General features: G+C 38.9%; 2 long non-coding RNA genes across 2 annotated transcripts in view; one reads left to right on the top strand and one right to left on the bottom strand.

The window, feature by feature from the left end:
* LOC114300930 (uncharacterized) overlaps positions 1-16453 on the top strand; it is a 332986-nt gene that overhangs the window by 69540 nt on the left and 246993 nt on the right. The gene's annotated exons all lie outside the window — the stretch shown is intronic.
* On the bottom strand, positions 9279-11266 carry LOC145801907 (uncharacterized). Its single transcript, XR_014343753.1, has 2 exons — positions 10906-11266; positions 9279-9630 (listed from the first exon to the last, which is right to left on the bottom strand). It is a non-coding gene; the product is annotated as an uncharacterized LOC145801907 (long non-coding RNA).

Genomic DNA, 16453 nt, shown 5'->3' with positions numbered 1-16453 from the left:
ACACACCCTTTCCTCTCTATACAAATCCTTCTCAATACATACACTAAAAAAATAAATCCTAATATATTTGACTCACTACACACACCTATCATTCCACATATACCCCTAAATGTAAATCATACACACACCCGTGACAGACCCCTCTCACACACACACCCATCTGAGAACCCCTCTCACACACACACCCATCTCTCACACTCTCCACCGTTCCTCCCCAAAAGCTTCATCCATCCATTTGTGTCATTGAAGTATTGGCATTGAAGGGCATTGAAGAGCATTGAAATTTTCACATTTTAGGTTAGTTTACACAGATTAGAATCTTCTCATTCCTATTTTATTTGTAATGTAGGGTTAATTTTTACCATTTTCGAAATTTTCAGTCCACCCAAATGTAAGTGATTGCCGTGTTTCATTCGGAACTGGTTATTCGAAATTTTTGTTTTTGTTCGGCATTAGAGTTCCAAAATTTCTGCTTTTATTCGGCACTATAGTTCCGAAAATATTTACTTGGTTTGGCTTTCAAGTGCCGAAAATAATTTTTTTTTTTAGTTTTCAACTTCCGAATAGTAGCTATAATTTCGGACAACAACTTCCGAACAGAACAGGTATTTTCGGACAACAACTTCCCAACAGAATAGGTGTTTTCGGACAACAACTTCCGAACACAATTTTTTTTTTTTTCCCTTCTAACACTTAATTAGAACACTTAATTATAACACTCACTACACACACTCTCATTAATTTTACACACACTCTCATTATAATTTAAAACACTTATTATTTACACGCACACTTATAATTTAAAACACTCTCATTAATTTTTCACACACTATGTTTATTTACACACACACTCATTACACACACTTAGTATTTTTTGCAGATAATATGGATTCTGAATATCAACAACGTGTCCCACCTACTGCTTCAAATAGACGACGTCTTGAATTGGATGTAGACCATCAACGGGGACGAGGGCGTGGGCGAGGACGAGGTCAAGGTCGTGGTCGAGGTCGTGATCCAGTTTCGGTAGAATATGATATTCCCAGTGCCAGTTAAAGTGGGAGTCGAAGCCAAAGACGAGTTGAAGGTTATGATATGCCTGACATTGCTGTAGAGGATACCTCTTTACCTGATTCTCCTCCTGTCCAGGAAGAGTACCTTACTCATGCTTTTCCAGGTGGACCGACTGATCCGTCAATACTGCGGAGTTTCAATAGTCATGTGGCTGCAGCTATTTGGCACGGGGAGGTAAACATTCCTCAGTAAAACTGAAATTCATTTGTATATGAGTTTTTTTTTTTTTTTGTGTGTTGTATCGTAGTTTGTAATGAGATATCATTTGTGTTGTAGGAACGAGGGCCCCTAAAGTGTCATAATCACTCTTCCAAGATCCTTGCATGGTCATGGTGGTTAGTAGAGAACAACACCAGATTCAAAGCCATTATTAAGCAGTCTGGACTGTCACAGTTAGCTCGTTGCACTTATCGGTTCGTCAACAAGCTTCTAGTCTCATGTTTTGTTGAGAGATGGCAACCTGAGACGAACACATTTCACATGACAGTTGGTGAGATGACCTTGACCCTGGATGATGTTGGCACTATTCTTGGCCTTCCCATTGTAGGCAAATCAGTCAACATACCAGATGTGACAGATCATCATGGAGTTACATTACTCGTTTATGGCTTGGGGATTACTGAACGTGCAACACATGAAGAGATTTCTTATGCTGGTGGCAATTCAGTCAGGCTTGAATGGTTGCGAAGTCAGTTTGCTGGTGTCACAGATTCAGGCCCCGAGGAGGCTATACAGTGCGCTGCAAGAGCTTATTTATTGTTTCTGTTGGGATGTACACTCTTCAGTGACAAGAGTGGCGGTAGGGTTCCCGTTGTTTACCTCGGCTTGTTGATGGATTTGGGATCCATACATACTTATGCCTGGGGTGCTGCTGCATTAGCATTTTTATATCGACAGTTGGGGTTTGCTAGCCGGTCTGGGGTTAAGCAGATGGGTGGTTATATGACTCTTTTGGAGGCGTGGATTTATGAGCACTTCCGAGCATTCCGACCTCATCAGAACATAGGCTACAATGAAGACATGCCACACATGTACCATTGGGCATCTAGGAGAGAGGCCGGTTCCTCCATTGACCATTTGAAATCTTTTCGAGCCGAGCTTGACAGTTTAGTAGCTACTGATGTAAGTTTACTCATCCTGCGATAATTTTAAGACTTCCATTTATCTTACCCTTTAGGTACTTTAATGCAAAAACACTTTACGTTTACAGGTTATTTGGGATCCATACTACAGCTGCAGAGACCGGCATCCATGTAACCCGGTTACGTTCTACCATGGATGCTTAAAGTGCTTAGACGTTGTCGAACCCTATCATCCAGATAGAGTTTTGAGGCAGTTTAGCAGGGTGCAAACCATCCCAGATGCACCGCTAGCTCCCAGTCGTGGTGCACGAGACAACATATCTGCACGATATACCGTCATGTACAGATACTTGGATAGGATGTGGGAGGCTTGGGATAATCACGTGTTGTCTGCGCAACGGAGGAGCACGCCAGTTCGCCAGCCTTGGCAATGTGTATCGGGTTACATAGATTGGTATAAGAATATCACGCACCTATATGTCGAGCACACTAATGAATCGCGTGTCCATGACCATCAGGATTTCAGCGAACATGCGGATGTAATCTATTATCCTCTCTGATGCATATGTAACTTACTTTTTTTTTTCTGATATGTTCCCTAAAATGTGATATTCTTTTCAAATGCAGCGTATTGCACATACACTGCAGATTTCACATCCTATTATTGACGCTGGTTATCAGGAGGGGATTCGCCATCCTTATCAACTTTACCAGGCTATCGAGAGTATGACACATGTTCTTGAAGGTCAGCACATTGACGAAGCTGGACCTAGTTCTGCTGGAGGTCGCTTTCCATCCTTGACATTGACATACAGTCGAAGGCCTAGACGTAGGCATACAGCTGATTCGTGACATGTTATGTTGTTACATGTTATTTTGTTAGTTGATGAATATTGTTTGGTGTTTTCTGTAAGATGACATTGTTGTAATGGTAACAGTGGTTAATATTTTCTTATTAGAATGGAATGACAACAATAGTATTGTAATGACATTTTATTATTAGAATGGAATGGTAACAATGGTCGTTGATTTTGTAAATGATATTTTCTTATTACAATGGAATGGTAACAATGGTCGATAACATTCAATCCACATTGCAAAACGTAACACATCAATATCAAAAACACATCCATTAATTTCTTCCATAATTGTAACATTGTCAAATGCATACATGTGTCATGCGACATCAACAACATCAAAAGTCTCTCGAGTAGCTACATTATCATGAATAATGTTCTTGAAATGTTGAATGCGACGCACATATGCATCATCCCAGTCCACAGCGCAAGGGTTACGGTATTTTCTCCAATTAGTGGCAATAGGAGGAACTGGATGGCCTGGCTGCAACAAAACCTGCACCAAATATCAATTGACTTAGTGGTCATACCTCATAACTTCTTGTACATGCATAAACGCAATTGATAAGTTTCTGTTATACCTGGACGAAATGATTTTCGTTGACAAACCCAATGGCAATCTCACGTCTATCAAGTTGAGGTACTGGCACGGTTCTAAGAGGTAAAAAGGTGAGACATTGCTGTAAAGACAAGTGGTATAACACAAGATTGTAGCACGATGCAACAAGATGCCCCATGTCTGGCACAGTCATCCAATGTGAGTATCCAAGACTGTCTTCAAAGTATGACAATATGCTTGTCAATTCTTCAAACCTTTCATAGGACCCATAAAGTGTAATGTATTCCTCTTTGTGTGTGTGCAGCTCACCCAATAGGTCACGCCTAACCTGAGCCCAATCATCTTCTGTATGACCAATTGAAGCAGCTATAGCCCTGAAACCACAATTCCCATCTGCAGCTACATCCTTGACAAACTTAATGTATGGTTTTAACCTAGTAGGGACAACATCAACATATGCACCAGGTTTCACTGTTCTAGTAATGTATGCCTTCCCTTTCGGGTTCACCTTCTCCTTTCCCTTAACAGGTCGCTTCTTCTTGGTTTGCAGAGTAGAAGCTAATGTAGTGATTTGAGTGTCCCTAGGTGAGAAGGAATCATGTCCAGATTGCACTAACTCAAATGCACACGGGTCACGACGGGTAGAAACATTGATCTTCTTATGATCCCGAGGACGTGTTTTGGGCTTCACCTCCGGCTCAACAAGAAAAGTGCTTTCCGGATATACAATCTCTTTCAACTTCTTCAAAAGCTCCAATCGCATGGTTCTATCACTTTCATTAAACTTGTTGACAAACAACTCTACTTCTGCATGACAAGTCACCTCTGTTTCCTCTTCTTTCTTGCATATGGAGATATGAAGTTGCCTCCACTGTGAGTGTATGGTAGCAAGTGGTATAGGACGATCTTGTCTGATGTAGTCAGCAATCTCATGGGCGCAAGGTAAACCATGAGTGTGGCGAAGGACGCATCCACAAGCTTCAATATCAATACCAATGGAATTGGCTCTCTTACTCTCGACAAGCAAATACTCCAATGCAGAGATAGACACATTCCCCCGTAGCTCCCTGAATTGAGAAGGTTTAAATTGATGTTGCACAACAGTTAGACTTTTCTCAAATGAAGCCTTGATATCAGTGTGTTGCAACTCAAGCAGACTGTGTATTTTCTCAAATGATGCCTGAAATGAGACTTGACATGAACCCAATTGTCTTTTAAGTTTTGCATGTGCACTCTCAGCCCTGTTCAATTCAATGTAAGTCAAGTTAAAATCAAGTACATGGCACTTATTAATAACATATTGAAGAAAAGTAATCTTACCGGTTCGTTGTAACATTGCCACAATGCATACACGTGTCTGTCCATGCCGCCACAAATTTGTCCTTGTAAGGAACCAACCAAGTATCCATGACATATTTGACTGCATTAGGATAACTACTGAATTCCTTAAGTAATGATTTAAGACGCTCCTCGTATTGAATTTCAGAAAATGAATACACTACAAAGTTCCACTCATGGTTGAACTTCTCCCATTTTTACTGTGTCTCAAACATTTTCTTGCATTTGGTCAACACATTCTTACTGATATGCCAACGACATAATAAATGTCTGGCACTCGGGAATATCTTTTGTATGACATTCATCAAGGCTAGCTCTCTGTCAGTAACAATAACTGTTGGCACAACAAACCCATCCATGACATCACGTAATGTGGCTAACACCCACGTATAGTTATCGACCCTCTCATACTGTAAGTATGCAAAAGCTACAGAGAATGTCATTTCAGTTGATGTCACTCCCACAATTTCAAGAAGAGGAAGCCGATATCTGTTGGTTTTATATGTGCAATCCATAATTAATATACGTGGGAAAGACCGAAATAAGTCCAAACTGGTAGGATGTGCCCAAAACAAGTCTGTCACAGTCATCGTGGACTCTTCAGACCGATGGCGCTCAATGTAATTATACTTGGCCAATTCACCCAATAAGTGTTGCATCTGTGATCTTCCAGCTCTCTGTACCACCCTGTTTCGATGGCGTACATTGTAAATGGCTTTAAGTGTGCTTACATTGAGGGCATCTCGTTGTTTCAAGGTTACTAGGATTTCTTTTGGCCGAACCATGCTCTTTGACATATCCATTAACAATGCTTTCTCATCATTTGATAGCCTCTCCGCATATGAATGTCCCTCGAGGTGCTCCGCAGGTGGATGATTATGCAATCCGCATATTACGGTCAATGTCCATTCATCATATGTGGTAAACCTGTGAGCCCTCATATCAAAAGGACAACCACACTTCTTCATACCGGTTATTCTTGATGTATTGTTGCCATCATGTTTTAACTTCTTTGTTGCTCTATATTGGCCACTCCTCTCACAAGCAAGATACATCCTGGGTCTTTTTTTCCCTCCACCATAGTCTGATGTTTTGATTACAATGACCAAACCATTTCTCTTTCCAACTTCACGTACCCAGTTAAGCAATTCATCCTTACTTTTGAATACCTACAAAGTTAAATAAATATTATCAAACATTTACATTTGGTGAGCAATTCGAAACATAATCGTTATAATTTTGTAGACTGAACCTGTTCAGTTGTGAATTGAGTGGTGTAATCTAACACAAAATTCGCGCAAACCTGACTTCCTTGAGTTGACACATATTCCTGCATGTTTTGTATAACATTACAAATTTTTAATGGCATTATAAAGATTAATTTGCAATTTGAAACTGTAAATTTGGTATGCAGTTTGCAAATTTGGAATATAAAACGGAAAAAAAAAAAATTACATCATTCGGAAGTAGTTGTTCGAATTTTTTTTCAAATTTTGGAAGTTGAATGTTGTATAAGTTAACTTTGTTCGGACAACTTCTGAATTTGAACACATTTTTCGAACAACAACTTCCGAAATTTATCACTTTGTTCGGACATCAACTTCCGAAAATACATAATTATTTTGGTAGTTCATTTCCGAACAAAATAACAAAATTCGGCTCTGGTTATCCGAACGACGCTGCGAAAAAAAATAAAATTAAACTCACATTTCCTTCGCTCTACTTCATATGAATACTTATTTGCTGATTTTCAGAAGGCAAATCCTCCATCACAATGATGTTTTCCCTACAGAAATGCCAAAGCCCTTTGTAAAAAATGAAAACCCTACAGAAATGCCAAAGCCATTTTCAAAGAAGCATGCCAAACCAGTGGCTTACACACACGATGCAACAATGTGAACTCTGAGGTGTGCATTGAGATGTTTTCAATTAACAATGGTGTCTAAAATGATAATTTCACTTAGGAATAAAATTGTAATAAAACTAAATATCATTAAATGTGTGTATTGAGGGGATTAGGTGTATGTATATAGAAGCTCCCTAACGAGAGTCATGAAATAACAAAATTACTTTTACCCCATCACACTTCCACACTTCATCTCCCTATCTTTATGCACCACCACTTTTACAACTATCACTGCTCTTCACTTCATCTCATCTTATCTCATCTCATTTCTATTGGTACCCCTCTTCCCAGTGTTACCAGAGATCCAACTGAAAAAAAGTAAACAAAAAAATCAAGAAAATACCAAGAATCAACAGCTTGGTTGCGGTGGTAGAAATTGGTTGCGACAATTCAATAAAGTCCTATTTGATTATCATAATTAATGTATTTTTTTTATTTTAAAATATTAATTTTTTATTTTATTTTTTATTGTCTTAAAATATTGGTCTCCGTTCAAAAATTAAGAAATAAAATAATATGAATTTACTATTTTGTCTTTCTTTCAAATTCATCAATAACACAAAAACTACAATTATGACAATTAATATTGTTAAAAAAAATATACTATCAAAGAGTAATTTTGGAAAATTAATATTTTTAAAATGTAGTAATTGCACTATAAAAAAAGGTTAGATTTCCCAGAAATGGGCTATTAGGGGTTGTTTGGGATGACTTAAATAAGTGTATTTTTTGTCTTTTTACGAAAAGATGTGTAGAAAAGTAGAGAGGTAATGTGATGAAAAAAAGATAAAAAGATAGATTATTTGGGACTTTCCAAACTTGGCCTTATTTTGAAACGGAGTGAGAAAAGATTAAAAATTCATGTTATTTGTGTAACATTAGTCATTCCGTTAGATTAGTGAGATAAATAATTATTTTTTGGCTACTTTATTTTGTTGTAGATATGAAAATATATAATTTCTTTGTATATTAGTTGTAGGATTAGGAATGTTTAATGGTAAAATCTTAACCTAATAATCTTAAGGTTATGAGTTCAAAGTCACGGGACAATCGATTTGTGTACTATGCCAAATGTTAGGTGTATATTTAATATTTTTTTTTTCTAAACACACATTAATGTACTAATTGGGTTTTTATATATATATGTATATATATATTAGTTGGAGGATTAAAAAATTTGTAAATTTTGTTGAATAGAAAATCAATCAAAATAACAAAAATTGCAATCAAATAATAGAATGCGAGTCCCGTGAATTAATAATGTAAAAGACAGTCAAAAATATTTTACTTTCTAAATCCCTGAGCAACAAGTACTCCTTCCATGAAGGTCATACTATTATTTTTTCTTTTTTTTCTAAACAATTTTGCCCCTATGTATATATATCTCACAAGAAAAAAGATTGGGAGCTCCAAAATAAGAGCTCTAATTGGTGTGTAGGTTCCATATGATGTGATGTTTTGGCCTTTTTTTTTTTTTTTTTTCTTTTTGATTTTTCACACCATTAATATTCTTTTAGAGCTCCCAAATTATAGGAATGTATCATTTATGTATTTCACAGGGTGTGAGAGAACGCAACAATATATACTATAACACCTTAAATATTTAATTAATTTTTATCTCCCGTTAGTATCAATTAATTATGATTAGAGAAAATATATATTGAATATACTTAAAATGTAATTTATTTAAGTTAAGGGTCATTATGATTGTATTTTATTTTTTTAAAAGAGACAGATTATGACACAGGGAGTGTTTGGCAAGAAAAATTTTAGCCTCTTTTAGGCTAAAATTTACAAAAAGATAAAATAAATTAAAATAGTTAATAAGATAAAATGTCACATCAAATCTATAATTATTTCACTTTTTCTCTCGTAAACATCACATCCAACTATAAAAAAATCTAATTATCTTCCCAAACATAAAAATTTTAACCTATTAAAATAACCAAAACTTAATATAACCTACTAAAATAATAACTTCCCAAACACCCTTATAATTAATTTAGTATTCGGACCATAAAGTAATTAATTATTTGTTTGGATAAACTTTGCCTTTAGTTGGATAAACTTTGCCTAGTGATAAGAATGAGGACATTAAGGGGTGGCAAATAAAAGCCACGTCTTGAGTGAATCACCTATATAAATAGGCGAATTCCCAAGGTTGAAGTGACTAAAGAGAAAGGAGTCAGCATAGTGAAAGAGGCATAGAAAAGGGAGAGTAAAATTGAGAACAATCCCGCTACAGAATCCGAATTTCCCATAGCTCGACTGTCTTGAATTTTAAAATAACGCCGTTTTGGAATTTTTTTTTTTTTTCATTTTTTCTTCTTTTTCCTCTCCCTGCCTTCTTCCTTCCCTTCTCTTCTTCCGACTCAACACAGCATCATCATAGAAGTGAAGAAAGAAGAAAGAAGAATAAAAAATCATCAACACAGCAAACCCAGCACCATCAACAGAAGAGAGAAGAGAAGAAATCAAACCCAGCACCATCAACACAGCATCAATAGCATCAATAACCAACAAATCATCACCATCATCATCACAATTTTTATTTTTTTCCCCCTCATCTTCAGATTTAGATCCAGTAGAAAAAAAAAATAAAAAAATCAACATCTTCATCAACATCTTCATCAACACAGCCAACAGCCAACAAAATTTCCCCCCCCCTTTCATTTTCAGCTCCATATCTAGAAAAAAAACAAAAAAAAATAGAGTGGCGAGTGGTGATCGCTATCACCGTCGAAGCCATCACCGTCTTTTCCCTTTCTTCTCTCTTCCTCTTCTCTCCTCTCTCTCTTTCCCGCCTCTCTTCCCCTGTATTCACAAGCAAAAACAGAAAGTAAGAAAAACAAAGAAAAGAAAAAAACACATAAAACCCAAAACGACGTGGTTTTGAGTTTCGAGCTTATTCGAGCCAATAAAATTTCGGCCCCCAAACATTTTTGAACTGATAATTTCAATCATATACTTCAATACGTCCAATCAAACTGGTCCTAACGGGTGTTTGAGAACACTAAAAAAAAAAAAAAAAAAATCACATTTTTTCAATTCTTTTATCTTGAGTGATTTTTTCTAAAAATTATGCTAATTTTTACTTTTTCGATCCATCTTGAGTAGATGACTTTAAAAAGTAATTTTTTTAAAAAAAAATTTAAAAAAAAAATAAAAAGCCAAAAGGGTTCAATATTTTTTGCTTATTTTTATTTTTTCTGAATTTTTGAAATTTTTTTAGAATTTATTAATTTTATGATTTGGCTCATCAAGTTAAATTTAGAAGTTTAAAATTATTTGAATTTTTTAATTTTATGATTTGTCTCATCAAGTTAAATTTAAAAGTTTAAAATTATTTGAAAATTTAAAAATTAAAATTTATTGAAGACGAAAATAAAGAAAAAAAAATTACCAAATAAATAATAGTTCTGCTAAGTAGTTCGAATGATTTCTAGCCCGAATGGTTCGAGGTATCAAAATAACGTCGTTTTGGCACTTTTTTTTTTTTTTTCTTCCTCCGGTTTGTCTCATAAAATCAGCCGGCCGAACAAAAAAAACAACCAGCCCGCATTACTCTTTTTTCTCATTTTTACCCACAAAAAGTATAGAAAGAAGAAGATCTATGAAATATGCAAACAACTGGGTCTGTCTAGGCAACAACAAGAAGCAGCCATGGTAGTAAGACGAACAACAATGGTGAAAAAAATTCCCAACTAGGATATGGGATTTGGGTCCTTGGTGCTGAATTAAACAAAAAATACAAAAAACAATAAGGATTCAAATCAGAACATGACATTGATGAATGAAAATTGAACTTTTAATTGAGATTGAGAAAGAGAGATGTAGAACTTGTTTTTCTATGGATCATGATCATGATACATACATAGAACTCAACAAATAAAAAAATAAAAAATTGCACTGAGCTCTAACCATTTACCCAACAAACAACCCAAACAGATCACATATTGAAGCACCTAATTGAAGAGAAAAGTTAAGAGCTTGGTTTTTTCAATATGAGATTTCCCACTGAAAAAATTAAGGAAAAGATGACCAATTGGAGCAACCAAACAAAACAAACTCATCATAAACATCACAAACCTATCATTATCATCATCATTGTGATTTGATCAAATTCACAGCAAGTCAAGCCCCAGAAGCACAACCCATAACCATACATATGGACACTCATCATTCCACTCTGTAAAATATCCAATCCATGGTTCCCTTGATGCTTGACACCAGAGCTCTTTCAATCATTTTCAACACTCGGGTTGAGTCATACAACAAAGTGATAAAAAGAAATAGAGGTTTCATTGAACTCTTGGACTCAGAGAGGGGGAACAGATGTATATATATAAATACAGATCTGTGTATACACAGGTGGCGCCCGTGGGTGGAGGGGTTTGCGACCGACGGTGATTGAGGCGCCGGTGGTTTGTGACGGTGATTCCGGATCTCTCTCTGTAGGAACCCACATTTTATGTTCTCATCATGTTCATGAGCATCTGTGTGATTATGATTCGTTAAGGTTGCATGTGTGTGTTGTGATTTGTTTCGCTTGAGTTAATGTGATCCATGCCTTGTTTTGAAGCCTTGCGATTTGTCTAAGTGTAGTATGCTTGTCTTGTTCCTTCCTTGATGTGAAACTTAGGTCACGCCTTGCCTGAGTTATACTAGCCGATGTTATTCCAAGCCGAGGTCATCCTTAGTCTAGTAGTAGTATCTTGGAACCCCTTGTCGACCTCCGTCCTTGCCTTGACCACATTAGCCGAGATGTTACCTTGCACCCAAGTGATCTCGTCCTGGAGTGGTATGACCTAGGCCGAGGTGTGGCGCATCTAGGCCAAGATGTGGCACAGCTTAGTCAAGTGTTGTCCTTCCTAGCCGAGGTCATTGTCACTTTAGTTGCCGAAGTCCTTTGCTAGCCGATGTCATTCCTTTGCCGGAGTGCCATTCCGTGTAGCGTGTTAGATACGCCCTGTTGTCAGCCGATGTCATTGCCTCGTCAGAGAGCCCATACCGCTTTGCTTGTTGAACACCCTTTCCACCATGCCTTGTCTGGTTTGTCAGCCACCTTTTCAGGTAGAACCCAACCAGTCGCCGCCACGTGTCTCAGCAGAGGGTTAACCCCAGAACCGGGTATAGAAAACTATCATTTGGTGTCATAACCTTGTCTTGTAGAGAGAGAAGCTCTAGGAAGGAGAAAGAGTTTTAGAGTGAGGAAGTAGATCCTCAAGCTTGATTCCTAGAGATCCGACCGTTAGATCCGCGTTCTAAGGTTAGATTCTTGATCTACTCATGATGTTCTTTATGTTTATGTTATTGCATTGCATGATTGAAAATGATTTGTAAGCCATGCATCGTTTTGAAGCTCGATTTTAGAAAGAGAAAATGACATTCATGTGTTCTTCAAGAAAAGTCTTGTTTTGATCCGAAAGCTTGCATAAAGAATCATGTTTTTGTGTTTGTTTCCGCAAGAATTCCAAGTACGGGTACCCAGGTCCATGTTTTCAAACTCATAGCACGAAAACCCCAGATTTTGATGACAAATTATGATTGAACATCCATATTTTTCATATTTTCACACTCATGTTCTTCACGTTCATCAGCAGAGGGATACCCAGAGTTTCCCGACCTCTTTTCCTTGCATGAGGCCCTTGGGAACACACCTCGGCGAGGAGGTGTGGAACCTCGGCCTAGACCTGGTTGGTGCCCAGCATGTTTTCCGAAACCATTTGTGTACATACGAAACTTGTTGAAGGTGCATTCAATAGGCTTTGCCCTGTGTTTGTAGGACTTGGGCTTGTCTCGACCCCGACGTGTGAAGAAACTATGTGAGTGGTATTTTTAATAAAGCTATGTTACACTTGTTTTCATAAATCTCGTCTTGCCTTGTTTTGAAAAGTACTTGATTTAGCATGAATGACTATCCCTACTTGCTTATTAAACGCTATCTTGTTTTGATGACATGTCTTGAAAGTCCTTAGCTGCAGGGGACTATAATGCAACTGCACTCTTGTCTTGAAAGTCCTTAGCTGCAGGGGACTATAATGCAACTGCACTCTTGTCTTGAAAGTCCTTAGCTGCAGGGGACTATAATGCAACTGCACTCTTGTCTTGAAAGTCCTTAGCTGCAGGGGACTATAATGCAACTGCACTCTTGTCTTGAAAATCCTTAGCTGCAGGGGACTATAATGCAACTGCACTCTTGTCTTGATATGTCATCGCACTTGTAATATGTAGATGTAATAACATCCAAGAACTTGACAGGCCGGCAATGAACTTGATTTCCCTCTTGATTGTAAAGTATGCTATGTATTGTTTGAAAGAAATCTTGGATATCAATCATGCAAAACCTTTATTTCTAATATCATTCACTGAGTATCCAAGCTCACCCTCTCTATATATATGTAGGTGACGAACAAGAAGGCATTGAGGCCTAGACGCGATGCCGATGTGTTTTTGGGTGCATTGCCGACATGTTTTGGATTATCATTTTGTACCGTCTTGAAGATCATGCTTCTCGGCTTGTTTTCATTTGTACTTGTATACGTCGGCTTGAGAAGCCTTTTGGTCAAGATGTGTTTTGTATCTCATTTCCCTATTGTATTTAAGTTGTAAGACTTTGTAAGGATGTATGTCATTTCATTGGACTTAAGCACGGCTCTCATGGACTATTTAGATTCTGTATATGTATATATATTGCTTCCGCACTCGTAAGCCCCATATTTTATACTCTGATTGTGTGTGATTTTGTAAGTCGGCTTTCGGTAATCTCGGATTACTGGCCATCGCGGCACCCAAACTACTAGGGGCGGTTTGGGGGCGTGACAGAATGGTATCAGAGCACAAGATCCTTATAGTACGTTATTCACACACTTTGAGTCCTGAAAAGCATAGGATGTCCCTTAGAAGAATGTTAGGATTGCATCATGTTGCTTGCTACTTGAAAAGGTGTGCATCGTCTTGGCATGAACAATTTGTTACATCAACATGATCATACTCTCTTGCATACACGTTCACCTGTTCTTTTGTTCTAAGTGTCACATCCTCCACACCCAGCGCCATGAGGAGAGGTAGACCTCCAGTTGGCCGAGATCATTCCGAGGATAGGTTGGAGAGACTGGAAAGGTTAGTCGAAGGCTTGGTTCGTGAACTGAGACAACCGAGGCCACAGGATACTGGTACCACCTCTACCCAGGCCGAGCAGACCAATGGCCGATATGCAGCTCCGCCTCCACCTCCTCCAGTGCCACAAGTGCCTTTACAACAGGCTTTGTATGGGAACGACACGATAACCCTGATCAGAGAGTTCAAGAAAATGAAACCGCCAAGATTCCAGGGGGGCATAGAACCAATGAAAGTCGAGGTGTGGGTTTTAGAAATGGAGAAGCTGTTTCAAAATTTTCCCCAGTACAGACGCTCAGAAGGTATCTCTGGCAGCGTTCACGTTAGACGACGACGCCCGCAGGTGGTGGATGATGGTTCGAGAAAGTAATCCGGGTTTGACTTGGGCCAGATTCCTGGAGTTATTCTACAACAAACATTTTCCCCTTAGCGTCCGAGAACGAAAGACCACGGAGTTCCAGAACCTGACACAGGGGAACAAGACCGTGGCAAAGTATGATCGTGCCTTTACCGAATTAGCGAGATATGCGCCCCATATGGTTGACGACGAATACCGAAAAGCGAGAAATTTCGAAAGTGGGTTACGTGGACCGATACAAGACAGGGTCAACATGCTCAATATGCCGACATACGCTGGAGTACTGGACAAGGCCATCCTGGCTGAAGCTAATTTAAACCGATACCAGGGTTCAAGTGAGGGTCAGAGGAAGAGACAGAATTATGATAATCGCCGAGTTCCGTTCAATGCCAAGAAGAGAATGAGCACAGACAGTTCCAGCAACTCAAATCAGGAAGGTAATGCCAAGCCGATGTGCACGAGTTGTGGAAAGCTACATTTCGGGGTTTGTCGTTGGGCAACAGGAGCTTGCTATGAGTGTGGCGAGATAGGTCATCGCGTGAAGGACTGCCCGAAAACAAGGACCGATGATGGGAAGAGGAATGGAAGCACCTCGGGCTCTGCACAGAAGAATAACATCGGGGGAGTACAGGCGAGACAGGGCCGAGTTTTCGCATTGGTGCCAGGAGACGCCCAGAATGCTGAAGCAGTGGTATCAGGTACCATTTCAATTTGTTCTCAAGATGCATACGTATTGATTGATTCGGGTTCTACGCATTCATTTGTATCCACCTTATTCGCCGAGAAGTTGGATAGGGAATTAGAACCCCTTGATTATGTATTATCTGTGTCTATTCCATCTGGGAGAAACATGATTGTTGCATCCATTTATAGGGCGTGTGTTGTTATGATTGAGGGTGTAGAGTTGTTAGTCGATTTGATGCCTTTGAACATGACCCATTTCGATGTCATATTGGGGATGGATTGGTTAGTAGCGAATCACGCATCCATTAATTGTGTTACTAAGAGCGTCACGCTGAAGACCCCAGATCTAGCCGAGGTCATTTTCCAGGGTAAAGGAGTAGTACCCCCACCTTACTTAATTTCATCCATGAAGGCCTACAAGTTGATCCAAAAAGGATGTAAGGGTTATTTATGCAGTATACTAAGTGATTTGAATGGAAATGTTGAGTTAGCCGACATACCCGTTGTTGAGGAATTTCCCGATGTCTTTCCGAGTGAGTTGCCTGGCCGCCTTGTTGATAGGGAAATAGAGTTTACCGTGGACATCCTGTCAGGAACACAACCCATCTCCAAAACACCCTACAGAATGGCCCCAGCCGAACTTAGAGAACTGAAATCGCAGTTACAAGAATTGTTGGACAAAGGATTTGTTAGGCCGAGCACTTCACCGTGGGGAGCACCCGTGTTATTTGTTAAGAAAAAGGATGGCACGCTTCGTCTATGCCTTGACTACAGAGAACTTAATAAGGTGACCATCAAGAACAAGTACCCATTGCCTAGAATTGACGATTTGCTTGATCAACTACGAGGAGCACGAGTCTTTTCCAAGATTGACCTTAGGTCAGGCTACCACCAGTTGAAGGTTAAAGCCGAGGACATCGAGAAAACTGCTTTTCGGACAAGATATGGCCACTACGAATTTTTGGTAATGCCCTTCGGAGTAACCAATGCCCCAGCAGCATTTATGGACTTGATGAACAGAGTCTTTAAGCCGTACCTAGATGAGTTTGTCATTATTTTTATCGACGACATATTGATCTATTCCGGGAGTGCGAGCGAGCACGAGAATCATCTGAGACTTGCCCTACAGACCTTGAGAGATAAGAAGTTGTACGCCAAGTTAAGTAAATGCGAATTTTGGCTTTCCAGCATTTCATTTCTAGGACATGTGATTAATGAGGGCGGTATATCCGTTGACCCCAGTAAGATTGAAGCCATTGTGAATTGGCCGACGCCGACCAACGTGTCCGAGGTTCGTAGTTTTCTGGGTTTGGCAGGTTATTACAGAAAGTTTGTGAAGGATTTCTCGAGGATTGCAGTGCCATTGACACAACTAACCAAGAAGGGAGCAGCTTATGAATGGGCCAATGAAAGAGAATCGGCTTTTCAGGAGCTGAAGACGAGGTTGGTCACAGCACCAGTTCTGGTACTACCATC

This window comes from Camellia sinensis, chromosome 11 (genome assembly GCF_055761805.1).
Source record: "Camellia sinensis isolate YWXY chromosome 11, ASM5576180v1, whole genome shotgun sequence".
Classification (NCBI taxonomy): Eukaryota; Viridiplantae; Streptophyta; class Magnoliopsida; order Ericales; family Theaceae; genus Camellia; species Camellia sinensis.
Note: the sequence above shows the minus strand (reverse complement) of the source record. Positions and strands in the feature narration are given on the sequence as shown.